Source organism: Vicugna pacos, chromosome 3, assembly GCF_048564905.1.
Source record: "Vicugna pacos chromosome 3, VicPac4, whole genome shotgun sequence".
NCBI classification, from domain to species: Eukaryota; Metazoa; Chordata; class Mammalia; order Artiodactyla; family Camelidae; genus Vicugna; species Vicugna pacos.
This window is the reverse complement of record NC_132989.1, coordinates 112,392,915-112,420,000: the sequence shown is the minus strand read 5'-3', so window position 1 is coordinate 112,420,000 and position 27,086 is coordinate 112,392,915. Positions and strand designations below refer to the sequence as shown.

General features: G+C 39.5%; 1 protein-coding gene and 1 pseudogene across 2 annotated transcripts in view; one reads left to right on the top strand and one right to left on the bottom strand.

Moving 5' to 3' along the window:
* The window catches only part of CTNND2 (catenin delta 2), an 875,933-nt gene that overhangs the window by 627,317 nt on the left and 221,530 nt on the right, over positions 1-27,086 (bottom strand). The window lies entirely within an intron of this gene.
* On the top strand, positions 22,697-23,266 carry LOC102542026 (large ribosomal subunit protein eL21-like; annotated as a pseudogene).

The following is a 27,086-nucleotide window of genomic DNA, read 5'->3' as shown; positions in this document are numbered from 1 at the left end:
TCAGAAAAAGAAAAACTTGTTGAAGAAAGCTTTTCCTATCCTGATGTCATTAAGATACTCTCCACATTTTATTCTGCACGTTACAGGATTATCTGTCACATTTAGGTCTTAAAACGTCAGAGCTTTTATACTCCCTTCCCATTGTCAGAGAAGTTTCCCTGAAGTTATATTACTTTTATCATATATCAAAATCGCATATATTAAGGGGATCCTTTCTGGACCCTTCTGCAGCAGTGATCTGTTTTTTCTCTTCCTAACATGCAGACATGGATTTTATCACTATGAAATTGTTCTCATTATATGGTAAAAAAAAAAAAAGCCTTAATATTTTAATATGTTGAAGATACTTAATTTTAAAACATTCCATTCTCTATTTTACAACATCAAATAAAAACATTTCCGTTCTTGATAATATTCAAACTAATTAAGGGACACATTGTTAAGTTATTACAAAGACATCCGCATATTTTTATCGATAAGGACTCTGTTCACCATATTTCCTCTGAAGCATAAATGTTTATTTTTAATATAAGGGGATGTTTTATAAGGTTTGAGATTTTTAAAACTGAAATCTGATGCCAAGGCACGGTTTTCACATTTCTAAAAGAAAACGAATGGACAACATGATGCTGAAAGTCTGTTTAAGCTCTTAAAACTTTATGAGCCTATAAAAATCACCCAAAGAGAAATTTCAGTGAAGAAAGACAATTCCCATGTCTCTATTTCTGGACAAGTTTCCTAGAAGGTAGGCTTTTCTCAGGCATTCACCTTCATGCTTCGTCTCAAGCCTAAGATCATATGCAGACTAGCTGAGGGTATAAAACACCCTTCGCTCCAAAGTTGGTTGATGAAAAATGAAATTGCTAAAACAACACAGAACAATGAAATTTTCTGTTAAATTAATATCAACTAACGTTACATGCTGCTAGACTGAGGACAAGCAATTTAATAAAATAAGAGCCAAAAGACTTAGGCATACTTTATCAAATCAAATATGTATATCTAAAATGGTACTGTCTAAATATATTCTTAGGAATCAAATGTATGCAGGGACAAAAAGATACCCTCCTGTGTCTAAACACAATAGAGCATTTTATTGAAATATTTCCTTGTGAGATCTCAGGAAGAAAATAGTACATGACTTTTAGTGCATATTATTTTATATTATTTCAAAAATATTACATGTAATATAACTTATGATAATAGTGGTAACTTATAATTATGCCAGTTTTCCCTTCAGACAAAACTGAGTTTCTTCAGATATTTTAGAGGAAATTTATAGTAATTTTCAAAAAATATAAAAATTTTACTTAGGGGCATTAAAATAACTATTTCCTTACCACAATGTCAAAATGAGGCAACATTACACACGCTCCAGAATAGGTGCAGTAAAGACAGATAATAACAAATGTTGTCTAGGATGTGGAAAAACCGTAACGTTCATATATTGCTGGTGGGATAGTAACTTTGAAAACAACTTGGCAGTTTCTTTAAAGTTAAACATAAACTCATCATACTCAGAAATTATACTCCTAAGAAGATATTCATGAAAAATGAAAACTTATGTCCATATGAAGAAATGCTTGCAAATGTTTATAGAAGCATTATTCATAACCTACCCACACTGAAAACAATACCAATGTTTGTCAACTGAGAAATGGGTAAACAAAAGGTGGAATGTCTATACAATGGAATACTATTCAGCAAGTAAAAAGAACGAACTACTGATACATGCTAAAATATGCATGACTCTCAAAACCATTATGAAAAATGAAAGAAGCCAGAAGCAAAAGATTACATACTTATGCTGTCATTTTAATGTAATATTTAGAAAAGGCAAAGCTATGCAGTCAGAAAGTAAGTTAATAGTTGCCTGAAGCTGAGGTTGAGAATGGTGATTAACTGAAAAACAGAAATGAGGGAATACTTTAGGGTAATGGAGATTTGAAAACTGGATTGTGGTAGTGTTACTAGACTCCAGCTTGGATGCTCATTGCTCAAAAGCCAATACTTGAGAGATAAGTGTTAGTAAAAAGGAAAGGTTGCTTTATTCCAGAGAAAGACAACCAGGGGAGAAGGTGGACTCATGTACAAAGGCCAACTCTCCAATGCCAGTCAGGGGGAAAGAGCTTTTAAAGGGGAGTTTCAGGGGTGTATAGGAGGAGGGAAAGGACTAGATGCAGAACAGCACAGACAGCTTTAAGAATCATCTTGAAATTAGTAATATGGTGGTCCAATCAGTGTCATCTTGATTGTTTTAAGTACAGTTAGGGTTGTTTTTTTCCCGTACCTTTGAGACCCGTTCTTGGAATTGTGGCAGCCTATGTCATGACTGCAGTCTGGTCATCATGTAGTTAACTTTTCCACCTAGTGGGGGTTTCAGTATCTACAAAATAGCTCAAAGGATATGGCTCAGAATGTCATCTATAGCCCTGGCAGGAGAACTAAAGGTCCTTAACTTTGTCTAATGACTAGACTATTATTATTTGGTCCTGTTTGACTGCTTTCCTTTTGCTTCTGCACTTCCTCACTTCTCTGATTAAATTTATTCTTTGACTAAAGTTTTTCTCCAGACAAAATATAGGCTGAAGATGAGGAAGGCCGCAGAGGGTCCTGCTCCATTTCAGCAGGGAAGCACTTCCAAGAATAAAGGTGTGACAAGCATCAGGGACCCTTTCCCCAATGAAACAAACATAACTGCTCATATTGACTTTTAAAAAAAGCAACAACCATTTAAAGTCTCTGGAAATTATTTTAAGGGCGTACAACAAATGGAGAACTTTTTACTCAAGATAATCAACTAAATCTTGGTAAGAAGAGAGTCTGTGGCATTTGAACCATAGCACACTCCCCTCCTTGCTGGGAAATGGGATGAGAGCCCTACTCTGAGTGGCTGGAACAAGAAGGCAGGGTTCCCTCTCTCACCACCCCCAGGTCTAGGCCTGTAGTTTCTTCTCAGGAAGGGCAATCTCCCAGCACTACGTCTCCCCTGCAGCCCCATCTTGCAGAAGCTCTATTTCAGGCCACATGGCTGTGAGGTCTAGAGCAGTCATCTCTCCCCCAGCCCAATTTATACAGAGGAAGCTCTGTCTCAGCTGCAGCAAGCTGACAATGCTTGGCTCTAACTGGTCTTCCCCTAGCTTGCTTGTAAGGAGATGGTTCCATGCCCAGAGAGGCAATCTGAGAAGACCAGGAACTACCATCCCAGCTCAGTACCCTGCTCACAGAGCGGGAGTGTTGCCCCCCCAGAAGCCATGTTCTGGCCCCCACCTCCAGAGCAGTGGTGCAGATGCTCTGCACAAAGGGGGCAGCAAGGTATAAGGACAGAGAGCTCCAGTCCTCTCCCTAATGTAACTGACTGAATTTGAAATGGAGCAGAGGGAATTTCAAGACTAAGGATTTACTGAAAACAAGGAAGATCTTAGTGGCAAGCAATTAAGAGAAGGCTGGCAGCTGCATGCATGCAAGCAATTAATGACATGGCAGACCAGCTAGAAGTTTACCAACAGAGAATCCAGGAAAGAGACAACTATGAAGACAGGTCCAGGGGTTGCAGTAAATCTCAAAGATTCAGGAGATCAAAGAATGAGACAGTGAAAGAGAGCCTGGCTAAACCAAAGTCAACCATGTAGTGAGGGAGGGCATGGAGTGAGCCTGTGGATATGCCTAAGGATGGACCCTTTGGGGAACATCATCAGGTACTGACCAGGGAAAACAGACCCCATGGAACCAGTCCAGCCAGGTTACTGAAAAATAAATGAGCAAACAGAACAACAAGCCCAGGCATGTGTGCTGGAGAAGGGATCAGTATTTAGAATTTCGGCTATATATTATCTGTACTTTCTAAAATGTCATGGTTTCAACCAAAAAGTTAAGAGACATACAAAGAAATGGGAAAGCATGACCCATAAAAAGGACAAAAAAAAAAAAATACTCAGACATTAGAAAGTGCTGTTGAAGGGGCCCAGACAGTAGGCTTAGCAGACAAAGATTTCAAAGCAGTTATTATAAATATGTCCAGAGAACTAAAGAAAATCATGTCTAAAGAATAAAAGGAATGTGTGAACAATGACTAATCAAACACAGAATATCAATAGATAGAAATTATCAAAGCGAACCAAGTAGAAATTCTGGAGTCGAAAAGTACAATAACTAAAATGAAAAATTCACTAGAGAGGATCCACGGTAGGTCTTAGTTGGCAACCGAAAAATGCAGTAAACTTGAAGATGGAACAATAGAAATTATGCAGCCTGAAAGTCTGAGAAGAAAGGAAGAAAACTGAACAGAGCCTCAGGGGAAGGTGGAACACCATTATGATTTCACTATACATATAAAAGTGTAAAAGGAGTACCAGAAGGATAAGAGAGAGAGAAAGAGACAGAAGAAAAAAATCAAATAAATAATGATGGTAAACTTCTCCAATTCAATAGAAAACATTCATCTACACATCCAGGAAGCTTGATAAACTTCAAGTAGGATAAACACAGAGAGATTCACACCCAGACACACCATAGTTAAAATGCTGAAAAGACAATAAGAAATCTTGAAAGCAGATAAAGAAAAATGACTCCTTATTCACAAGAGAACACAAGTAACATGAACAGTTGATTTCTCCCCTGGAACAGTGAAGGCAAGAAATCGGTGGGATGAAATAGTCAAAGTACTGACAGAAAAATAAACTGTCAGCCAAGAATCTTATATTCAACAAAACCATCTTTCTAAAGTAAAGGTGAAATAAATATATTCTTAAATAAACAAAAACCAAGGGATTTGTTGCTAGCACACACATCTTACAGGAAGCACTAAGGAAACGTCTTCAGGCTGCAAGTATATGACACCAGACATTAACTGAAATCAGCATGAAAAAACAAAGAGCACCATTCAAGGTAGTTTGGACTCACAAAAGACAGGGTACGTGTTTATTTCTTCCCCTTTCATCTCTTACCTAATTTTAAAAGCAACTGAATAAAACAATATGTGTATACCATTGTAATATTCCTCCTATAGCACATATAAATACATTCAACAAAAATGCCACAAGGGAAGTAGATGGGAGGAAAGCATGATTGGGTTAAGAAATTACACCAGACCATAAACAGAATCCTCAGAAACAAATGGAAAGAACCAAAAATGGTTTAAAAAAATTCTGTAAATATATTCCTGATCTCCTTTCTCCTCTCAGTTTCTTTTAAAGACACAAAGGTATACAAAGTACAACTGTAACGATACGTATTTGGTTTTGTAATGGAACACGGATAGATGTAACACTATAACCATAAAAGCACAAAAAATAGGGAGAAGGAAATAAGCCATCGTAGGATAACTTTTCTATAGCACCCTGGAGTTAAGTTACTATAAATCTGATGAATTAGTTTGTATATTGAGTCCCTAAAGCAGCCATAGTCAGCCCTCCATATCCACGGATTCCACATCAGTAGATTCAACCAAACGGGTTGAAAATATTTGGGGGAAAAATTCCAGAAAAGTTTTCCCAAAAGCAAAACTTACACTGGCTGTGCACTAGCAAATATTTACATGGCATTTACATTGTATTTACAACATTTACATCGTACTTACATTGTACAAGGCAAAGTAAGCAATCTAGAGATGACTTAAAGCGTACAGGAGAATACACGTAGGTTATATGCAAGCCCCGTTTTACACAAGGGACTTGAGCATTTGTGGATTTTGATATCTTGGAACCAATTCCTTGTGGGACAACTGCACTAAGAAAACAATGAACAAATGTAGTTTAAAAGCATTAGAAGGCTTAAAATACTACACTAGAAAATATTCACTCAATTCAAGAGAAAACAAGCAGATGAATAGAGGAACCAAAAAAGATACGAGACATACAGACAACAAAAAGAACGGCAGACATAAATTCAACTACTGCAAACATTGACGTATATGAATTAAATCATCCAATCAAAAGCACAGACTGTCATACTGGACAACAAGAAAAAAATCCCACAAAAACCACAACGTCTAACTGTATGCTATCCAGAGAAGACACCCTTTAGATTCAAAGAAATAAACAGATTGAAAATAAATGGATGGGAAAAGGTATTCTGTGCAAACAGGAAAAAAAAATAAGAGAGGACCTGAATGGCTATTTCAATATTAGACAAAATAAACTTCAAACAAAAAAATTTTACTGAAGATAAAGAGGGATTTTTTTTAATAATAAAAGGGTCAATCCAACCAGAAGATGTCATACATACAATGAGACTACTGAACCCCAAAATACACAGGGAAAAAACGGATAGAATTAAAGGAAGATATGGAAAAGTCAGCAGTTTTAGTTGGAGATTGAAATGTTCCCTTTACAGTAATGAATAGAAAAACTTGGCAGAAACATAGATCAGTGGGATAGAATTGAAAGTCTACAAGTAAACTTGCATGTATACGGTTAGCACTGAAATTCTTCATAGCCCCCTTTTCTGTTGGATACGGACTTTCTTAACACATTCCAGTCTGATTCCATAACTCTGTCGTTGTACTAGGTTATTAAAAACAATGTCCAGGGCATTGTAATATTTAAGGGAAAAATGGGAGAAAATGAGCCAGTGATTGAAATAAGAAGAATTTTAGAAAAGAGAACAAGAAAACCGGTGCTAGAAAATTCAGGATGAAAACAGTTTCCTACATGCGCGGCAGAGCATCACATGCTATGAAGATGTCAATAGGTTAAGAAACCAAAAGAGGCTATTATCTTGGCAACCTGAAGCCCACGACCTTTAGGGCAATTTTAATGTCATATTGTGGGCAGAAGATTTAGCCAGTTGGTTGAAAGATCAACAGGAAATGAGGAACAAGAGGCAAAGGGCATACAGTACCCTTTCAAGGCATCTGATGGTGACAGCAAGGGAGGGACAGCTTGGAAAGAGGGGGGAAAAGGGTCAGATTTCTTCCCCGTAAATCTAGGATGGAGGCAATGGTTTGGGCATGCTTTTAGGCGAAGAATGTGGAGCAGTGGGACGAGTGTTACTAACAATTTGAGAAGTAATAGGTTACGAAGATTCAGAAGAATGTGGACAGAAAAGAGTGGAGGCATGGTTAAACATCACGTTTAGGAAGAGGCATCACCCCCGAGAAAGGGGTAACGGTTGGACAGAAGGGGCGAAACTGGAGTCTTCAAGGCACCTCCTGAGCACGAGGGAAACGAAAGAGGGGAGGAAGCCTGAGGGAGGCAGGGCACGGAGGGGCAGACCTGGGGCTCGCCACAAGCTTGTTTATTGAACACTGAACTAATTCCACAGGCTTTTCAAGAGTCGAGATTGGCAGGATGGATCTCTCATCATTTCTGAAGGGACGTTAGGGTTATTTCTGTTATTAATGTCTACAGTTCTCCAAATTGCTCCAAATTCTTTTCCAGAATTACCGCATCTCCTCAGCCACATCTCAGAACTCTAATAGGCACATCTCATTTCTAACATTCATTTTTGTTTGTTTGGTTTTACGACTGTCCTTTAGTAAATCAGCCCTTTACACTCCTCATAGGAGAGCGCTTACGTTCTCTTCTTATATGGTAGATAGGCTATTTTTTTTAACCCCTCGTTTCCAGAGTCCTTTCCAGTCTTGCCTTGCAGACCTGCTGCCTGGGACTGGGAGCATCTCTGGGTTCTGTCAGCAGATCAGCTCCCAGCCCTCCCTAGTCCTCTACACCAGCCAGCTTTTCTGCCTGGGTTCTGAATTCCTCTTTCCTTTCCTTTACATCATAAATCAAAGCCCCTCCATTAACTTGAGGTCTTCTAGAAATGGGTTCAAATTCTTCATGTTTTAAAGCCCTTTCAGCATCAACAGTTTAATCCCAATGCATTCATGATTCTACTATCACTTGAATGGAGTTTTAGAGGAGATGAAAGAAAAACTGAGAAAAACCTGCCCCTTAAATGAACACTACAAATGATCCATTGATATATAACCCATTTAGCCTGTATATTACGCTTCCAGTGGAAATGAAACACACACACATACATGCACACAAACTGTTTATAAAGTTAGCTATGGAATATTCTGTAGCTGTAACTACTGCCAGTTTCAAATCGATTTTTGCCCCAGGATCATTCTAAAGGAAATATCAGCTTTGTCTTCCCCTTCCTCCTGTTCTGGGATGAAATAGCTATTAAAGTAGGAAGTAATTTTTGTGAAGGAGTATACCGCTTTGCCATATCCACCCAGATAGAGGTTATAGCAGAGATTTCCTGTCCTCAGTAACTATGGAAATAAAAGTTTTACCAGAAAGAGAATATAGACCTGGGGTGGGAGAAGTTGCGCAAATGACTCATATACACCAATAAGAGGCAGTTGTGATCGTGCAGGCAACCTTCAGTGAGTTATTCCTACTTCCCTCCTGCTTATTTCCCACTCTCCGGTACAACTTGGCAAGCCACCTCTACCACTTGAGAAAGTGGAACTATCTTAATCAAAGAAAATCAAGTCCAATGTTCGAGTTTGGAAGACACTTCTGAAACATTATCAGCTGTGTCATCTTGGCAACCAGCTGGAGGGCAACCATTTGGAGCAGATCTATTTATCAATACACACAGAGAGCAAGCTTAAGACTTGCACATTGGTGCTGAATGGAGCATGAAGAAAGCGCAGGGGAGACCACATAAATATTAAGCAATGACCTTCTGTTTGGAAGTTGGAGGCAATTCCTCACATGGACTTTTATGCATTTAGAATTTATTTCTCTGGGTTCCAAGGTGCAGGCAGATTGCACAAGGAATAAATAATATCATGATCCAGAAAACCATGCGGGAAGAAAGGGCTACTGGGAGAAAAAGGAGTCACTACCTCAAATAGATTGGCAATTTCAGAATAACAATACAGCCATTTCATTTCGGAGCTGAAAAGTTTTAAAAGAAAAACAACACCTTCAAAATACAATCATGACCTTGGAAAATATACACTTATTTTTTTTTTAATATTTCTAAGTGCCCTCTGAATATTTAAATAACTAATAGAGGAAAAGTGTATGTCCCCGAGTAGACTGAGCTCTTGCCAATGAACCATTCTAACAGAACACACAACTCAGGGGTATAGAGATATATTAAAAGACTGTCTTGCTAACAGCTCCCTGGAAAAAATGAATGCAGATGCCCAAAGCAGTTGAAAAGTTGGCTTTTGCTCAAACATAATGTGCGTCAGAAATATTTTCATCTTGAGAATATGCATATCAATACCTAGCTCTTAATTTTCCCCCAACTACCTTTCCTTCAAATTTTTATGAGACAAGTTGCTCTTATTTGAATTGCTTCTTATTTGTTTATGAAAATCTCTTAGTATAGAATTCCAGCTCTTTAGCCTCAGAACGACCTACTCCAAATTGGCACACACCAATATTCCGCAGTATCAATTTCTAACTCACACGAACGTCTCAGCCCTTATTTTGAAAATTACAATAATGATCTTTATATTCTGTTAACAATATAAAAAATGATATACGTTAAAGACCAGCCCAACCATCTATTCACCAAATAATAACTTTTAATAAAATACACACGTTTTGGCTTTTTTTTTAATTATTATCTATGATTCATTTTCCAAACCTACTTTGGTTTCTCCTCTCTCCATTCAAAAGTTACCAAAACATATTATCCTGAAACTGGAGGAGACGTTAGAGATTATCTAATCGAAAGCCTCACTTTTTAGGTAAAGACATTGGGGCCCAGAGAAGCAACATATAGAAGGATATAGGTTAATCTGCTTAAGAAAAGTAATACTTTATAACAAGTTATCAGTAAAACCTAATGTAAAGAACTAGTCTCCAAAGTCTTTGATTTTAATGGAAAAAGATAATAGCCTCTTCCATTCTCTCTTTTTTTTTTAAGTCAAATGAATCAGTTCCAGACTTTTAAAAGTTTTGTTAATATATTCTCAGAACTTTAGATTAGATGAGGGGATGCTGTTTTGCCCCTCCTGAAGACTAATGGCTCACGTCCAGGCTTGGCTGTGGCATATCTCTTCTCTATGGGCCTATAAAGAATCTGCCTCCCGTTCCTTAAAAAAACTAGTTACCATGTGATCCAGCAATACTCCTCCCAGACACATCCAGGAAAGATGAAAGTTCTGATTCGAAAAGATACATGTACCCCATTGTTCATAGTGGCACTATTTATTCCACCAAAATGTGGAAGCAACCTACATGTCTATCAACAGATGACTGGAGAAAGTAGCTGTGGTATATATAAATGATAGAATACTACTCAGCCATTAAAAAGAATGAAAGAATGCCACTGCAGCAACATGGATGGACCTAAAGATCATCATATCAAGTGAAGTCAGACAGAGAAAGACAAATAACATGTGATACCACTTATATGTGAAACCTAAAAAATAGTACAAATGAACTTATTTACAGAATAGGACGAGACTCACAGACATAGAAAGCAAACTTATGCTTGCCAAAGTGGAAAAGGGGGAGAGGTGAGAGCTAAATTATGAGTTCAGGATTAGCAAATACAAACTACTGTATATAAAATGGATAAACAACAAAGTCCTACTGTACAGCACAGGGAACTACAGTCAATAGCTTGTAATAAACTATAATGGAAAAGAATCAAAGAAAGAATATATATATATATATATATATATATATATATATATATATATATCTGAAAATAACACAATATTGTAAACCAACTATACTTCAATTTAAAAAATGATAGTAAAAAATTTTTTTAAAAAGAATATGCCTCCAGACTAAGTAATCCATTCCTAAAAGTTCTGCCAAGGGTTCTGTTGCTAGAGAATCCAGTCCCTCAGAAAGTTAGCAATGCTTATCTTTGGTATTTTATATTATGTTTCCTAATCTTTCATTTATGCCTTAATCCTACTGTCAATTCAAAAAACATTAGCAAGCAGCACCAGCACTAAGGCACAATTGCTACTCTTCCAACAGACTGGATGCCTTAATTCTCATTGTTAGCTCAGCACAAGCCCTGAAGTTTTCTGAATCCCATTTAATTGTCCAATTCTAGAGTGTCCCTTTGAATCACAAGTATGCTCCCTGGAAAAAAGTCATTACGTGCACACCAACGGTGTCTATAACTGAACAGAACACGGGTGCCCACTAGTCTCTTCCTAGTAACCCCAATTTCGGAACAAGGCTAGCTAGATTCTTACTGCTTCATAAAAAAGCATTCCATAACTGAGGACAATTCAACTATCCTTCTGGTTTTGGCCAATCATTTCCATTGGAACTGAAAAGAACTAACTTGAGAACTCAAAGAGACAGGACATCTCAGTACAAACCGTCTTCGTCAGTGGCTTTCCAAAGGGGGCGGTTCTGCCTCCAAGGAGTATCTGATGATGTCGAGGGATGTCTTTGATAGTTCAAACTGGGGCGAGGAGGTGCTGCCTGATGCCACATAGTCATCTAGTGGGAGAGGCCAGCAATGCCACTGAACATCCTGCAAAGCACAGGACAGCACACACGGCAAGGACGTCCGAAACATCAGAAGCCAGGGGCCAGAGCCCTGCCCTGAGTTCTCGCCGCTGAGTGTTGTCCTCATATCGGCAGCTTTGCGCTCTTCTAGGAGCTTCTTAGGAACTCGAGTCCCACCACAGGCTACTCAATCAGTCTACGTTAGCAAGCTCACCAGGTGACTCAGGCAGATTGTCAAGCTTGAGAAGCACGGATAATACAATACTTAGTCAGTCCTTAAGTGCTTTAAAACATCATCTGTCTTGTAGCCCAAAAGAATACCTTGAACTTAAATAATGGGCTTGCTGTGACAGCATCCTGGCTTTAACACAGTATTACCATAGTTATCTCTAGTTCCACTGGACATTAGTAATTGTTACACACACCAAAAACCCATTGCTCAATAGTATGAAAAGTTCTAAGAGAGCAAACTTAAATGTACTGGAATGTCTAATAGGCTAATGCACCTTAATCACCTCCAAGAAAGCGCTGCCATAGGTCCATTTCCCCAAATTACTGAACTATGGGATCTGTTTTCCCTCGGAGCATTTAATAGACCTAAGGTTTTGCAGAACCCATTTTCTTTTTCTCAGCATGGGAACTGAAGAGAAACTGATTAAAGTTCAGACCTCTCTCAATAGAGTCTTGAATTAGTTATTACCTAAGATACTACATGTTGCTTCAACAAAAGACAAAACTCAAGGAGAATCTCTTGGGTCCTGTTGCAGGTTGAAAGGACAAACAAACCTGAAGGCGAAATCTCCTTGTTCAGAAAACGTATTACAAAGACGCATGCTTCTCTCAAATTATCTGACTGCTCTAGTGATATAATTTCTTCAGAATGTAACAGAAAAAAAAAATCATTTCACAAGCAATTCTTGGGCACAAATTGCAAACTAGAAGGTAAAAAAACTTAAGTAATTGCATGCCAATGGTGACTTATTATGCACATAAATTATGTGGAGTCACAGACTGTCTCTTTTCATCATTAATGTTATTAAGGTTTATTTAAGATTCACTTAATGAATAGAATCACTATACCTTTGCAAAAACCATGGACATTTCCTTAGCAATTAACAATCCCTTATGTATGCAACAGACTAAGTCTGAACCCCTGGCATTTAATATTGATATGCAGTTACCTATAAATAAACAGTGTCACACTACAGGGAAAAAAAAAAGCGTACCTTTATAACTATAAATAATGGTGAAAAGACAGAATCTGGAGTCACATATCTGGGTTCAAACCTCAACAGCTCCCCATATTAAGGTCTGAATTCCCCATGCCTGGTGTCCCTGGCCCCATAAAAGGACAGGGCTATAGCTTCCTCATTAAACTCCTGCATGAATGTGGCAGAAGAGATACAGGCCTTGAGAGCACAGAGTCTTGTACATAACAAGGGATCACTCTGCCAGCAATTACTATCATTACATTTAAAAAAATTGCATTTTTAAGGCTTCTTATCTACCCAGACATTGTTGGGTGGAAAACAATTGTTTCCATTTATCAAATTCATTCTCTTCAACAGAGCTCCTGAAGGAAAAAAGAGCCCGATCACCTCTGACAATCAGTGGTGAGATAAAGGGTTAATGAGGCAACTCCATCCTACTGGTCAGTGGAGCGAGACACGCCGGAGCCACAAGCTCTAAGCGCAACCCTGAACAGTACCTCCCTTTTACTAAGCGTCGCATTCACGCGGGATAAAAAAAACAAAATCAAGTGTCTACTATGAGGCGCACAGGGAGTTCAAGGCATTGGGCAGAGGTTTTTCTCAAGGGCTCCAAGTGCGTCTTTGAGGTCATTTTGAGTACAGGTGCTGGATTCTGGAGAAGGTGAGCCATTCTTCCCTTTCCAGATTCCACGTGAAATGACTGAACAGTGTGATTCTTTCACAGAACAGTCAACAGAGAGGTACGTCTGCATGCTCTCCGACATTCTGCTCTAACGCGCACAACGTGAGAGGTCAGGGCATACGCTGCAAACATCACTGGTCCAGGAACAAGGCGAGCCCACCTCCAACCTCAGTTCTGCTGTGCCTGTCCAGGTCCTATTAGAAAAGTCATTTAGTCTCGTTTGGCATCTGTTTCCTTCTCAGAACAAGAGTAAAAAGAAATGTTTTGTTTTGTTGTTTTGCTCCACTCACAAGGTTCTTGAAATAATTCATTTAGGTAATATAAAATAATTCACATGTTTAAAACGATAAAGCTGTTCATTGATTCCATTACACTCCCTTTTCTTTATGGGGCATGACATAATCACATCTTTCTCTCATAAGGCTGAAGGTGATTGCTGTTGGTTCTTCTCAGTGGATATTAAATTGTACTTGACATGGAAGATCAGGGAAAATTTGTCTCAAAAGTGAAAAAAAGACACAAAGACTTGAAAACAACTGTGTACCCCAATTACACATAGTTAAAAGTCAAGGTACAGCTATTCACTGGAGATTGCTGGAGCATCATCGTGTGTCAGATGCTGCCCAGGTGTTTGGACATCAGTGATGAAACTACAAAAACCCCTGTCCTCATGGAATTCAGATTCTAGCAGATGGAGGCAGAAAGTAAATAATGATTATTATAAAAAATTATATATTCTGTTGAAAGACGCTACTCGTGTATTTAAAAAAAAAAAGAATAGTAGAAGAGGGGATAGGAGATAGGGAGGCTGCAAGTGAAAACAGGACAGTCAAAGTGGTGTCCTAGGGACGGTGACACCGGCCTAAGAGCTGGAGGTAAGGAAGCCAGTCACGTGGACTTCTGAGGGATGAGCTTTCCAGGCAGAGGAAAGAGCAGTGCAAAGGCCCTGAGGTTAAGCAAAACCTGTGTGCCCAGGCCTGAAGTGGAGCTCAGCAAGGTGGGCGGAGCTGGGGCAGCCAAGAAGTGATAGGAGGCTGGCCATCACCGTCAGGTCCTAATGGAAGAGGAAGCAGGGTTCCCATGGGTGGGACCTTGGGGACAGAGTGCCCAGGTGCAGGCAATAAGGGTGCACTTCATCTGTGGAGAATTTAATGATAATAATAAACCATCTGGAATTCACTCTGCTTTTCTTTTACATCACGTGCCAGCAACTTGGAGTAATGTCACAGATAAAGCACTCCTCATCCCCTAAATTATCTGTTGGTCTAAGTTCTAAATAACGGCTGTGGTTACTGTGAAATTTTAACTGTGCGTATTACATATAATGTAACTTCCTGCTATTAGTCAGCCCCTACAAGCTGGGGACTCAGCTGCATGGATTCATTGCAGGGGGAAGTTTGCAATGACCTAGGATTGTTTGAACTTGTTTTGATTGCAGTTTGTGTCTCCAACTCTTGTGGTCCTACAGGGTCCTGCCTTCACAGTCAAAGTCAGGAGAGAACAGTGGTGATAAAAGCAAACAAACCGATCTTTGAGTAATAGTCTGTGTAAGGCTCTAGCATCTGACTTGTGTTTCAAATTTAAAACAACAAAACAGACTGCAGACCATAAGTATAATTTTGTGTGTGTCTGTGCAAATTTCAGTTCACACATGGACTATTTTACTAGTTTACAATAGTAACTTGAGAAAATTACTTGTAAATTCTTCTTCTGCTTGTATTATTATAACTTCTTATTAAAGTGTAATGTTATTTATTACTATGAGACACCAAAAAGTAACATATTTCTTTTCTAATTTTCTCCTCAAAAATGCACTCATGTAACTAGGAAATAAGAAGCAATTACTAATTTCACTTTTATGTTATATTTCTTTGTTTTTCCCAGCCTGAATATATATACTAAGTACAATCAAAGAAAACTTCAGTTTCACCTTTCCTCTGATCATTATTATTCATTTGACTTCATAATTGTCATTGAAAACAACTTTTTTGTCTAGAGAAGAGAAAGTTAAAAAATGAGCCCCTCCAGGTGTCAAATACACAAGGAAGCCAGTGACTGGAAGCAGCCCTTGGTTTTGTTACTTAAATATTCAGTGCACAGAGTACAAGAGAATTCCTTAGTCTAGAGGCCAACTGTATTACTTCCGGCCATCTTCTCCACAGTGGGAAAGGGTCGTTAATAGTTCAATCAATAAATGGATCAATAAGAAGTGAGAACAACCCAGGTAACAGGACGCGAAAAGCGGACGCGAACACATGACGCCAGATAGGGGACGTGGATACCAGCGAGTCACTTTGTGTAATCTGTACGGCAATAAAGTAATTTATTTTCTTGCTTTAACTACCTAGAACACGTAGACAACAGTAATCGATACTTCGAACTACAGAGACAATTACATCGTGTGAGTGATATCCAGAAATGCCCTCGCCTTTTTTTTTTTTAAATTCTGCTGGTTTTATAAATACATAATAACAGAGGAAATCAGTCGTGATTGCCCACCACTGTATTGGCCCTTCATGAGTAAAGTTAGACAACTGATACCTGTCACCTTTAAATCAAACTGAGGATAGATTCGCCAAACTCATTTTAATGGATACTTTCAAGTAGAGGTATGAAAGAAGTGATTTAGTTCGATGGCAAGAAACCTTCTTGTTGTAAAGCCATCAAGAAGCAAATTATTAATCTTCTCTGATATACAAACTGCAAACTATAATGACTCCATCCACATATTTATCACATCATGGCCCCCTGGGTAGGGCACAGGTGTGCATAACACAAAACGATATCCCTGGAATTTTGCTCATCTTCACAGCACTTTTGAAGACACTAAAATCATTTTCTGTAGTTATCTCTGTGAAATTAAACCAAGCATTAACCATTCTTTCTTGAGATACCTGAAGATGTCAATAATCATTGTACGGGGACTCGCTCAGTGCAATGATTAAGAAACGGTCAACAGCCCTTCCAGACACATCTTCTGTATTATGTGTTCAATTGTAGTTTTTCTTTTCTTTTCAGAAATAGAAAAATAAAAATTTACTGTGCTTACTGATCATCTAAGTATTATCTCCTTACTATAAAATATTCAGAAAAATAACATTAGGAAGAAAATACTTACCATATCTTATGAAAATAACATAGTAAAACTTCATCTGTACTTGTACTTATCATTTTATAAAAATTAACAATGTTCAAATTTTTAAAAAATAGGATAATAATATTATTTGTTTAGTTTCATAATCTGCTTTTGGAAAATGAAAAAGCCCTATTTTCCACAACTCTTCTTGTCCATATGCATAAATGCATAATACAGTATTTATCAATATACTATATTTTATTTCACCAGTTAGCCCTGAAGGATTTCTTGTCTTCCCTTCCTTTCCCTTCCCTCCTTTTTCTCAGTTCTCTCCTCTCCTCCCACTCTGCTTTTTTTTTCAAGCATGATTACAATCAACTGAGCACTTACTAAGTGATGTCCCAGCTTCCGTGTTCAGAATTTTACGTCTATAATCAAAGTTCTCCTCAAAACTTTCTGAGTCAGCTCTACTAATGCACCCATTTTACAGATAATGACAATTGAGAACGGGAGAGCTAGAGGAATTGCCCAAGGTCATCAGAACAGAAGAGGGCAAAGCTGAGACCCAAATCCAGGGGCATCAGTTTCTACAGCCCTCCCTTAACCGTTTCCCTGAAACAGACCCTGAAGCACATATTCTTAAGTATGAGGCTCATTCGCTTGCCTGCACATTTTTCTTAGAATAAACGTCTAGCAGTGAAACTATTTATGTGCGTATTTAAAACTTGTGACACATATTTTCAGACGATCTTCAGTTCATATTGCACAAAAGATGCATGAAAATTTTTAGCATTCTACTTCCTGGGACCCAATTTTGTTTATTCAATATTCAGTAACATTTTTTTGGTTCAGTTTGTCTTTTGGGGTGTTCCGATATGCTAAGGTGAGAATATTCTCCCCCACCCCAGGCTTCCTGGGCACCAGCAGGACAAGCCACTGAGCCGCCTTCCCGGGGATGTCTGAGCAGAGTGAGCGTCCCTAACCTGCCTGAGCTCCTACTGCAGCCAAACCGCAGGTGCAGACAGTGCGCCCTGGTCCCGGGTGCTGTCCTTCAGTGCTCACAAAGCTGGTGACACTTGGGGTCTCTTGGGCCCCCACGCACCTGGGGTGCTCTCCTCCTTAGAACTGACCATCTCTCTGATCTGCCTCCCGGTATCTCCTGGATGCCAGCGCAGCGCAGTGTGTGCCCAGATCACAGCCAAGGGCATCCTCGTAAAATCAGCCTTCTCCTGTCCTGTCTTCTATTCCACTTCAGCCTTCTATTCTTCCGGCACTTCCAGTCCATTATGTCTAGTAAAATCATTCCGATACTCGTGGGCCACTCGACCCGTGGTGGCCTCCCCACTACAGTCACCGCTTCTGCCCGTCCAGTGATCTCTAGGGCTCCTCACTCCCGTTGCTCCTCAGATGAACTCCAGGCTGTACTAAAAACCTCCGCCAGCTCTCCTCAAGGACCTCTAACTCCTTTGTCCATTTTCCTTTTATTACTAGTCTGGCAAAACACCCAATGAGGCTGTCCGCCTTCTCCATGTCTGAGTTCCAACTCAATGATTCCTGCTGGAAAAATAGCCCAACCGCACAGACTGCCGGTCCTGAGACGCCACGCCGCGGGCAACCCAACCTCACCTCTCCCCGCAGCACTTCTGAGTCCCTGGTCTCCGGCCCGCTTCGCGCCACCCACCACCCTGCCCACGGCAGCCTGGCCTCCACGTGAGCCCCTCTGCACGCCACACCAGCTTTCTGCTCAGCAGTGATGCTCTGACATCACCTCCCCTGTAAGACCAAAACCATCTTCCCCTGGTTTCCAGGACACCTCACTCTTCTGTATGCTTTTCTTCCCTTTCTAACTAGACTTTCTGGGTTTCTCTGTCTGGTCCAGAACTGCTGGGGAGCCCCAGGGCGCTGCACGAGGGCTGTGCTAACTCTTCCTTCTGTCCCTTGACAGTCTCTCCTCACGTGTTTTCCATCACTAGCTGCTTGCTTGATGTCTCAGTTCTCCCCATCCAGGCACTCTTGCTCCTGATTCTAGGGCTATGCACTGTTATTTGCCTATTTCCTTAAAAGTCCAGGTTTCTGTCTTCACTACCTGGATAAAATATAGCTGTGTTCACAAACAGACGCAGGAAGAGGAGCTGGCATGCTTGGCTGCATCCTCCTTAACCTTCAGATCTTAGCTCAGATACTGTTTTCTCTGGGAAATCTTCTGGAAGTGCTAAATCTGAATTAATCATCCTCCAGCACCCTGAATTTCTACCATAGCACGTAGCACCCTGCATTATCATTTCTTAAGATTTTTTCGTCTCTCGCAGTTAACTGTAAACCGGCTCCAGGAGGGCAGCGAAAGCACTGACTGTTTTCCACACGGTATCTGCAACACTACACAGTGCACACAGCAGTGAGATGCACTGAACTGGATGGAATCAGACTCTGCCTGGGTTTTCTCTCCATACACAGGCCACCAAGGCTGGCAGTTTTGTCCTGCCCTGGTGATCTCCACGCCTCAGCTGTCACCTTGTAGGGATGGCTGCACAAACATCTTCCTCAAAAGTGCCTTTCTCCAAGCTTATCAGTTCTTGCTAATTGATGCCAATGAAGCCACTGACCCATTCATTTTTGAGAAGAGGGATCTGCAGACCCACCTGGGTTCAGCTTTACACCTTGCTACACTTTGGAATGATTATTTCTCCCAAGTTATTTAGATTTATTTAGCATATTGAAATCTTTAATGAACCTGGAATTTCTCTCCCTAGAAAGTAAACATATATATACATTCCCAGGGGGTTAGTTACCCTGGCACTATGTATTGAATTCTTTCAATATTCTCCCACGATCTAAAGTTTCAACTCTACCGCACAGTAAAATCTCCTGGTGTGGTGGAGAAGGCTGTGGACTCCACCGCCAGCTGCCCAGACCCAGCACCCTCACTAGACTTGGGGCAACTCACTTGCCCTCCCTAAGCCTCTGTAATTCGGGGGTAGCAACAGTGTTGTGGTTAATTTACATGCAAAATGCTCCAGGGAGTACTGGTACACGGCAGATCTTACTGGGCTACTGCACATTATCACTGTCATCTGTTTAGACACTTTATCTTCAGCTCTGATCACCTTCTCATGGTTGAGCCGGTGCCACCACGTTCTCCCTGCTGAAGAAGGAGAACACATTCTCTTGTCTAGGAGAACAGTCCCCCTGAGTCATCACCTCTTTCCCTCCTTCCCTTTAGTTAAAAAAAATTACTTTTCCACTCTGGCACAATTATTTCCTTAGTAAAACACTTTTTCCCCAAAGATATTAATGACAGCCAACTATTACTCGTGAATTGCTTTCCCTGGATCAGGCACTGGGTCAGAGGCTTTACTGACGTGGATAATCAAGCTTAATCACATGAGGTACACTTCATTACTATTTCCACTTTACAGATCAGGAGAATAAAGATTAGAACCATTAAAGAAAGAGCCCCTGATTCTAGAACTCATACCCTATATAACCACCGTGCTCCTCTTTCATTATAAAACCTCTTGAGATTGGGCTCAGATTTGGGTGAAATCTACAGATTCATTTGGGAAGACTGACAGTACTGAACGCTAAGTCTTCCTATCCAGTATTATGATTATTCTTTACCCAATAGTTTATTTATAGTCTTCATTAAAATTTTATGCTGTTAATATAAGTAATCTTTACGGAGTATGGACCACCTTGTAGGCACTGTTTAAATGCTTTCCAAATACTAACTAATTGCATTCTCACCATGACCCTATGGCGTTGGCGTTATCATTATTTCCATTTCGCAGATAGGGATCCAAGGCACTTGGATGGTTCTTCATATTAAATGACTTCATATCACAAAGCTGGTATTCGTATCATGCTGTCTTGGCTCCAGAACTCATAATTCTGGTTACCAAGCTCTCAAATTTACCTCTCAGATCATGGATAAAGTATATTTCTACCTGTTGATATACTGTTGATGCTTATGAGTGAAAACTGTTACTTTACTTTTATCTTGTTACTGCTAGTCTCCAGGAAAGCACTGGTTTGTGTATATTATCTTGCTAACTTGTTGGAAAGTTATATTTCAGTCATTTAATATTTGCCTACCTTGGTTTATTTAGGGAGGTCATTAAAATAAAGCTGGGTTTTGTTTCTCAACATTCAGCTTGTATCATTTTATATTCCTTTTAAAAATTGTTTTGCTTAGCATTTCCCCCCAAATTTTAAATAGATTTTGCATTAGACATCTTTTTCTTATATTCCACTTCAGCAGTAATGCCTCTAATTTTTTACTTGTAAAAGAACTTCTACCTTTTTTTTTTTAAGATGGGTGCTGTCTAACCTATTAAAAACGATGGACACTGAGAGTCGTACATTCAGTCAGTTAGTGACTATCATTTCCTGTATCTTTCATTATTAAAGGGTACCAAGGCAGAATAGGGCTGTACATCCTGCAGAACAGGGCTGTACATTCAATTGAGAAGAAAGCTACATATCACCCAGGAGAACTCTGCTTTCCACAATATCGATAGGTAGCAAGTGGTATTTGCAAATAAAGAGGGGAGGTGAGAGGAGAAATTTAGTACTCCGATTCACATCATGATTAATCCTTTCAAGTTTACTTAAAATCGTTCTATAATAGATCATATTAATAGGTAACTTTAAAGGAAAACATTGATTATTCAGCTCAAGGTTATGTATTTTGGGTTGAGAGAAATCACAATCCAGTTGGCAGAAAGCTTTGCCTGCATCGAATCATAGTTTTCATTCAGGGCGTAGGAATCACACCGGATCGATCCACACGCACGAGCAGCAGCCCTGAGTAGCTCTCGTCTATTTCGTGTGTGGTTACCCAGGAAGTACACACCACACACACTTCTGGTTTCAGTAACTAAAATGGCTGCTAATGGGGCTCCAAGGTTGCCAAGTTCCTCGTGTTTTTTTTTTCTTTCAGTGACAACACATTCATTTCATTTTTAATTTGGAAGGCACCAAGTTGACGATCTTTGACTGACTCACGTAACAAAATTGTAAAGGTTGTACCTGCAGCAGGTTACTCTTCGACTCTTTGATTCTTTGGTTAAAAATTAAGCATTTTAGCCTTAAAGTAGCTCTGAATAATTTCATTCCAAGCCTTTTTCAGGATTTTGGAATTTAGATACAGTTACACACACTGTGAACACCTGTAAATCAGCATGACCCTATGGACTGAAGTCAAAGAAGACAGACACATCAAGCGAGACGAATCTGGACCTTTTAAATCTTTATTTACATATGCTTTTTTCAGTTTTAATTCATGCACACCTTATGCAGAAATATAGCCAATAAGTGGTTTTAGGTCTCTGCTCGTCCCATAATTCTGTTTGCAATGTCATCCTTTTCAGTGGGCTTACAAAACTCTCAATTAGGTCAGAGCAGTGAGGGTCTTGAGAGATCTTCCATTGAAGCTTGCTCTATAAAATCTCTTTCTCGGACCATCCCTACATCTCTGCCTCTGTGCTTTCTGCTGGGCACTGCCAGAGAGGAATGACGTACTAACGTGGGCTAGAGCCACTGCTCACCCCATTTTGGTCCTCAGAGTATGGGCTGAAGGTTCTCTGCGTCCTGGATTTTCTGTCCCAATCACCGCAGAGGTTATTCCAAACCTACAAAATGCTGTCACTGCCAATGAACCCACCAGCTCTCCATCTCAACACATAACGTTGGCTCCCACTGACCCATGAACAACAGAAACCTAGAGATAGGAGAGCCTTCAGCCTCTCTGCTCCTACACAGATAAGCTTTAAAGCTGAAACCTCCCCCATAAGATCAACAATTGATGTCTTTGACTTTAGCTGCAGAAGCTCAATAAGAGTGACAAAAAAAAGTGAACGATAAAATCGCACATTCAAACAATCCTGAGATGCACGCTTTTCACATTTTAACGTCTCTGAATCAGAATACACCTCATAGCCAGTAGCTGCTAACCATCACTTTCGGCCAGATGGTGGCCACGGCACAGTTCTCCAGTCCTGCACATGTGGGAACTTGGCCTTGCTGTGTTTCATTCAAAAAACTCTTGAAGGACTTTGAGGAAGAATTATCAGTTCTAACTATTACTGAAAACTTACGGCTGACATATTCTGGTGAGATCAAGAAAACCAAAACTTGCAGAATATGTCACAACATCTAGAAAGACAATCACAGGGGCAACTGTGAAAGACTCCTTAAAAACGTTCTGTATTCTTGCCCCTTTTAATGTCACTGAGGATGGCAGTGCATGGAAAACTAAGATGCTGATGACAGAGCATCAAAAGTGAATCAAAACCTTTTGGCTGGAAATGCCATCTTCCAGAAAATCTCCAAAATGATCAACACAAAGGGAAAAAGGAGAGGTACCCACTATCTGTTCCCTAGGCCTTTGAGAAAACATGGAATTGTTCCTTTGGCGATCTTCAAGCAAGCTGATACTGCAGACATCAAGAGAATGGGCATTGTTCAGAAAGTAATGCCCCCCCAATGTTACCATGGCAACACTGGAGGAGTCTACATTGGTACCCAGTATGCTGTTGGCACTGTTGTAAACAAACAAAGGTAAGATTCTTGCCAAGAGAATTAATGTGAGTACTGAGCACATTAAGCACTCTAAGAGCTGAGATAGTTTCCTGAAACATGTGAAGGAAAATGATCAGAAAAAGAAGTAAGACAAAGGTACTTGGGTTCAACTGAAGCACGAGTCTGCTCCACCCAGAGAAGCCCACTTCATGAGAACCAACGGAAGGAGCCTGAGCTGTTGGAAGCCATTCCCTACGAATTCATGGCGTGATAGGTACAAAGAAAATAAAGGACCTGGACCGTACAAATGTTTCTCCTCGTTGACTGGAAATGTGATGTCCCCGCCCTCAAAGAAACATTTAAAACAAATTTTAATTGTGTCCTTAAGGAAAAAAAATGACTTACAAGAGAAAGACTATGGAAAAGTTTTGGGACTACTCAACCAACTTACTGAACTTATATTTTTGTTTTTAAGAATGTACAATAATTAATAACCAAAAAAAACTACCTCTGGATGAATCTAAAAGTGCTTTTCCAATAGGAATAAACAAAATTTTAAGTTACAAAATAGCTTTATGTCCTAGTTTGCATCCTAATTTTCTTTCTCTTTCTCTCTTCCTTCCCTCCCTCCTCCTCCCCTCCCCCTCCCCTCCCCTCCCCCTTTCCCTTCCTTTATTCTGCTGTTTCTTTTTCCTTCCTTCTGTTCCCTCCTCATCCCCTTTTCCTTTCTCTCTTAGTAGTATATAAAATAATGGTGCATCTTAACTTTAAAGTGTCTCACATGTTAGGAAATTTGGCAATAATTTAAATAATGCTAGAGATCTGACAATTAGTCACGCAATTAGTGACAATGAATTTAAAGACTGATAATACAAAAAGCAGTTTTCTGATTAATACATGTTTTTACAAGTACATTTTAAATGGCACACTCACCAAAATGTATTTGAAAGTATTTTTGATAACCCTATTGAACATAAAATTCAAGCATTCATGAATGTGATGCTTTACATTTTAAATGCCATAAATACCTACGTTGCTTTTTATCAGCTCCGCGACTTTTGCCACACAGGTGTTTACAACATTTAAAGTTGATGACAATCTTCTTCTCAAAATCATCATTCCAGAGAATGTGGTTTAATTTTATTTTTAAGTCCAATTTTTCTTTTTCACAGAATTACTGCATTCAGCTTTTTATTTGCCAGTTAACATGACAAACGTATTCTAAATGTCTACATCCACAAGTTAGAGTAAACGTTCTTTTCAAGTTTTATGAAGAAGGTGAAACTGGTGTTATGTCTTTTTCATCAAATGAGAAAAACACATATTTCCTGAAAACATCCTATATGTGTATGTGTGAGTGTTCATAGTGACACACGTCTTCACTGCATGCGCTTCGCTCAACAAACCTTCCAGATAACAAAGAATATAATCACTGCAAGCAGAGGTCAAGAGCAAGAGCAAAAAGAAGAAAGAAAGAAGCAGGCTTTAAGCAGAGCCCGGCCGAACATCAGGCGCTTCGCAGCAGCTCGAGGATGGCGGTGCACTCGGGTCCGTCTGCTGTCCTAGCGTGGATCAGAGGGAGTCAAGTCAAATTACCCACAACCAACAAATAAACGGCACCCATTACTGCAAAGCTCTTGCTTCCTGTCTCCCGATGCTCTTCTGAACTGCTGTGTTCTGGGGGAAACTCACTAAACCGAAAAAAACCTGACATCCCTCATCTTTGTCAAGGCCCTAAAAACATTACAGTCAACGTCTTGAAGCCACTCAAGCCCTCTGGCTCTGCGCACTCGGCTCTCCGCAAATGGCGGCTGCTTGCTGATGGGAGCAAGTGACAAATGAGTGCATTAAAAATTTACACGGCGCTGTATGAATACATTTCCTGGCAATTAGCATTATTGGCTGTTAAAATGTGTTTTGGCAAGAGGTACGGAACTTAAAATTTTCTAAATTGTGTAAGTTCTGCATAATAAAACCAAGTCATGGTTTCATTTAAATTACAGAGAATAAGTGAAAAGAATTTACAGAGTAAATATTATCATTAAATGGTGAGCCTAACTAGACAGCATCGAAGAATCATTTCACATTTTCATAAAAGTTTAAAAAACTCATATTGGTAGATTGTGCACAATTGGTAGGCCATTTCTTTGCAAACATTCTTAATATAGTACACGCTCTTAGAATGGATTAATTCCTGCAGAAGAATACGCTTAGAAGTGGAACCTAGAGATCCAGGCGGAATTCTTGCATAAAGCTAGCGCATTACAGCATCCCAGTCTTTGCAGGTCCACTAAGGCAAGAGCACCAGCCCGCAAGCGGCCCTACAGCTACAGCCGGAACAGGGAACATGGGAATGAGGCCTCGTGATGCCTGGCGGCGGACTCTCTCTGCACAGGTGCAACGGACCCTCTAAAATATCAAGCTTAGGACATGTGACGGCCAAACGCAGCTGTGATCGAGGCCATCACTTCCTGAATTGAACGTGATGTTTTCGTGCTTTTTTACCCTTCTCTCTCTCGGATGTTTGTTTCTTCTCACTGTCATCCTGAAATAGCGGCTGCCTGACTCCATCAGTTTGACTCTGTGCTGCCGTTTCCACTCTCATCCTAGGGTTCAGTCTCACTAGAATCGAACTAAATTGTTCAGTTTCGTAAGTGCATCGTATTCTGTTTTCTTTGGGAGCTTTTTCACATGTCCCTCTCTTGCCAGAAACACTGCTCTTGCAGATATTAGCTTGAGTCACATGTAATTGCCATTTCTGTAGGTCAAAAATAGTGGAATCTCAGCAATACTGTAAGGTTGTAAGGTTTACTCTAATATTCTTCCTTCAAGTCTCAATTTAATCATCCTTCCCTCCAGGGCATTTCCCTAGTCTTCTTCTTTTAACCTTATAGAGCTTTAGGTACATGCCTAAATTTTTGTAATTCCTTATTCAGTTGTTTGGCTGGAACGTTAACTGTGCGATTCTTGAAGTCATAAGCCATATTTTATGGGACATCATTGTTATCCTTAATGCCTAGGAATGTTTTATCGAGTGCAGTAGGTAATACTTTCGTTTTTATAAAATAAATGTTGAGGATTAAATGCTATTAAGAGCTTCATTCAGTGAACAAGATCATTCAAAGTAAAAACAGCCTTGAAGATCAAGCCAGTATCTTCTTAGATTCTAAAACACTCAGCCCCCAAAGTCTGGTTCAATCATTTCTTCTTGAATGAACAGCTGTATTATCTGCCTTTGGCAGTTACCTTTCTGTTTGCTGAGATATCACTGACACAAATAACTGTGAGGAACAATAATCTCTGGGAGCTGCTACAGGAACACACACACCTATATCCAGCATAATTCCCAGAAAAAACATCTGAAATGGGCTTGGAGGACTGGTAGTATTTAAATGGAAGAAAATAAATTGGAAAGAATGTTAAAAGTCAGAAAAGAGGGAGTTCAGAGGCATTTTTTCTCATTCCTTTGTTTTTTCCAGGTCAGACTGGATTTCTAAAAGTAGTTATTCATCTTTTTGAAATGGAGATAATTTTGCCTAAAGTGAAATGCACAGATCTTAAGTTACTAAATACACACAACCAGGTAATTCACACTTGAGTCAAGAGACAGGACATTTCCATCACATCTAAAAGTAGCCTCAGGCCCCTTTTACTCATGCCTCAATCACTGTCTGATATCTGTCACCACAGACAAGTTTTGCTTCTTCTTCTTTTTTTTTTTTTAATGATCAGTTTATTTCCCCAAGGTTTTTAATTAATTAATTTTTTTTTTAAATGGAGGTACTGGGGATTGAACCAGGACCTCATGCATGCTACGCATGTGCTTTACCACTGAGTTTTGCTTGTTCTTGAATTTTATATAAATGGAATCATAAATAAATTGTATTCTGGCTTTTTACCAAGCAAAATGATTTCTGGAGATTCACCCATGTTGTATGTTTCAGCAACATATATAGATATTTTTATTGATGAGTGATATTCCAATCTATGGTTCTAGCACTATGTGCTTATCATTACAGTCATTTTGTTGTCTTCAGCTTGGGGCTATTATTATAAAGCTACTACAACAATCTGGTACAAATCTCTTTTTAGATATAAGTTCCCGTTTCTTTTGGATAAATTTCTAGAAGTAGAATTTCTGGGTCATGTGGTAGATATATGGTTAAGTGTATAACAAACTACCAAAATTTTCTCTAAAATGG